The sequence below is a fragment of the Furipterus horrens genome, unplaced genomic scaffold (genome assembly GCF_987537825.1).
Source record: "Furipterus horrens unplaced genomic scaffold, mFurHor1.1.pri manual_scaffold_7, whole genome shotgun sequence".
Lineage (NCBI taxonomy): Eukaryota > Metazoa > Chordata > Mammalia > Chiroptera > Furipteridae > Furipterus > Furipterus horrens.
In genome coordinates this window covers 29,149,638-29,152,355 of record NW_028327177.1, presented here as the reverse complement: position 1 = coordinate 29,152,355, position 2,718 = coordinate 29,149,638, and the positions used below count along the sequence as shown (strand labels likewise).

Sequence of the window (2,718 nt, the reverse complement as noted above, 5' to 3'; positions counted from 1 at the left end):
GACACATGTTGTCAGAGGCTACCATACTGAACAGCCCAGCTCTACCCTCTACAAACCTTCTCTCAGTACCTTTCTCATTTCAAAAGCCATGCCTTCAACTATAGAGACCTACTTCAAGGTGGCCGCCTCACCCCCACCTCACCCCTTCCATTACCTACTATAATATCACTCCAGCTTACAAAATATATCCATTCCATGTTCCAGATTCCTGCTCCAAAATTTCATTTAATCTGGTGTAAGTGGCTAACACTCCCAAGGGATCGCCTGAATGTTAACAGAGGTTGGAAAGGAAGGCTCTCTCTTCTCACTAAGTGATTTATATGTATTCTATATTTTTTTTTATGTGAACAATAACTTTAGCTAGCCCCCTCTGTGCAGGCACCTAATGAGGTCCCGTGGTACAACTGAAGACATGGGTGAAATAGAATATTTCAGTGCAAGACTTCAGAACACAGACACTATCATTGGTCTTTATATCTCCAGTACAAAGCACTGTCTTGTGTGCAGGGAGCACAATAAATATTGACATTAAATGTGATTGAAATTAGTTGAGAATCACAAGTGAAAGTTCAACCAGAGCTACTTAAGATTACTTAATAGGAAAAAGAAATTCATGGGGCATGGCTAAAGGACTTGTTGGATTTCTAAGTGAAAGAGCCAGTTTTTTATTGGAAAGTAGGGAAAACAAAATGACATAGTGGGAAAGAAATACGATGGCAGAAATCTCTTATAGCCCATGGATCAGAGAGCAGAGTATGTATGATTAATCTTCAAGGATTGTGGGGAGAAGATATTTACACATTCATTCAACAAATATTTTTAAGCTCCAATGCTATGCAGCCCTGTACTTGGCAGAGCCCTGCAAACATGAGTAAGAAATTTTTCCTGCTCTAGGAGAACTCTAAACCAGAGAGAAAACTGACAAAGAAATAAAAAATATCCTGCCTTCTGGTGTGATGAAGGTGTGCTGTAATGGAGATATATACAAAGTAGAATGGGGTCAAAGAGGAAGGAGTGACTATTTAGACAGTTCGAAGTGGCTTCATAGAGGAAGAGAAAATAAAGCCTGAAGGATGAGTGTCTTCCTGGCAAATTTAACAACAAGTACAAAAGCACAGAGGTAAGAAGGTACATGGGACATTCTAGATGTCAGAATAATTCAGTGTAATTGGAGCAGCACACTGGGTAAAAACTAGAGAGTGATAGATGATATTGAAAATGTAGGCTGAGCCCAAATCACAAGGGCCTTGCATGTTCTGCAAAAGGATTTGGACTTCAGCCTAAAAGCAATGTGTAACAAGTCTAAATGTTAAGCAGGTACATGATAGGATAAAATTTCCTGGCTCATACGAAGCCAGAAGTGATCGCATGTCTTGCTTTGGCCAACAAAATGTGAATAGGAGTGATGTAGGTCACATCTGAATAACAGTTTAAGAGAAAATGCATGCTTTTCCCCCTTCTTTTTTACCTCTACCCAGTGACCAGCAATCTTACAATACTGGCTTTTCATCCTTGATTCCTGAGTGATTACAATGCGCATAGCCCTTCTGTTGAATGACAGTAGACTTGTAGCAGAGGTAAGAAATAAACCTTTGTTGTCTTAGCCACTTTGATTTGGAGATTGTTTATTACTAAGCAATGTTTCAGGTTATCCTGACTTATATTGCAGTGGAGTAGCATGATCAAATTTATATTTTAAAAAGGTAATTGACAGACAATATGGAAGATGGCTTAAAGGTAGGAGAGGAAGTTAATTACAGACAAGGAAACCAATCAGGAGATATTGCAATAGTTTCAGGAAAGAAACGATAAAGACCCAAAATTAGAACAGGGAAGGTAAAGGAGATGATTTTGCTTAAGAAATAGTTAGAGAGCAATATCAACAAGAATTTGGCAACTAATAAAATATGGTTTAATATTTACCTGGCAGGGGAGACAGCATAAGTACAAAGGTAGTTTTCCCAGAGCCAGGCTAATCCATTGCACTCCAGATGTGCTGATCCCTGCGATTTCCCCAAATGTGAGAAATTCGACTACATAATTTGTGGTAGTGTGGGACTGAGTTCATGCTCTTCCCCTATTAAATATATACACATGCATGTACACACACACACATGATTTATAAATGTTTTAGTTACATTCTTATATAACAAATCATATCAGCTTAAAACAATGATAAATATGTATTCTCTCAGTTTTCTGAGGGTCAGGAAGTTTAAGAACAGCTTAGCTAGTGGTTATGGCTCAGAATCTCTTATGAGGTTGCAGTCAAGATGTCTGCCAAGGCTGCAGTATCTGAAGGTTTGATTGGGTCTAGAGGATCCACTCCAAAGATGGTTCACTCACATGGCTGGCAGGTTGACGATAACTGTGGGCAAGAGGCTTCAGTTCCTTTTCACAGGGATCTCCCCAAGGGTTGCTTGAGTGTCCTTATGATATGGCTTCTGGTTTCCCCCAGAGCAAGTGACCTAAAAAAGAATAAGGCGAGTTGGCATTTTCTCTTATGTCCTAACTTAGAAGTCACACAGCATCACTTCTAGCATATTCCATAGTCACATAGGCCTATCATGATACACTGTCAGAGGGGACCATAAAAAAGATGCAAATTTTAGGAGGTGAGGATAATTGGGGGCATCTTGGACCAGACTACCACAATAAACAAAATGGAAGTAAAGAAGCTGACTGAGATTTCTAGTTGGAGTGATGGGATCCAATGTT

The 2,718-nt window shown here is 39.4% G+C and overlaps 1 non-coding gene across 1 annotated transcript; it reads left to right on the top strand.

The window, feature by feature from the left end:
- Positions 1 to 1,915: 1,915 nt before the first annotated feature.
- LOC150004192 (U1 spliceosomal RNA) lies at positions 1,916 to 2,081 on the top strand. The gene has a single exon (XR_016512586.1). It is a non-coding gene; the product is annotated as a U1 spliceosomal RNA (small nuclear RNA).
- Positions 2,082 to 2,718: the final 637 nt, after the last annotated feature.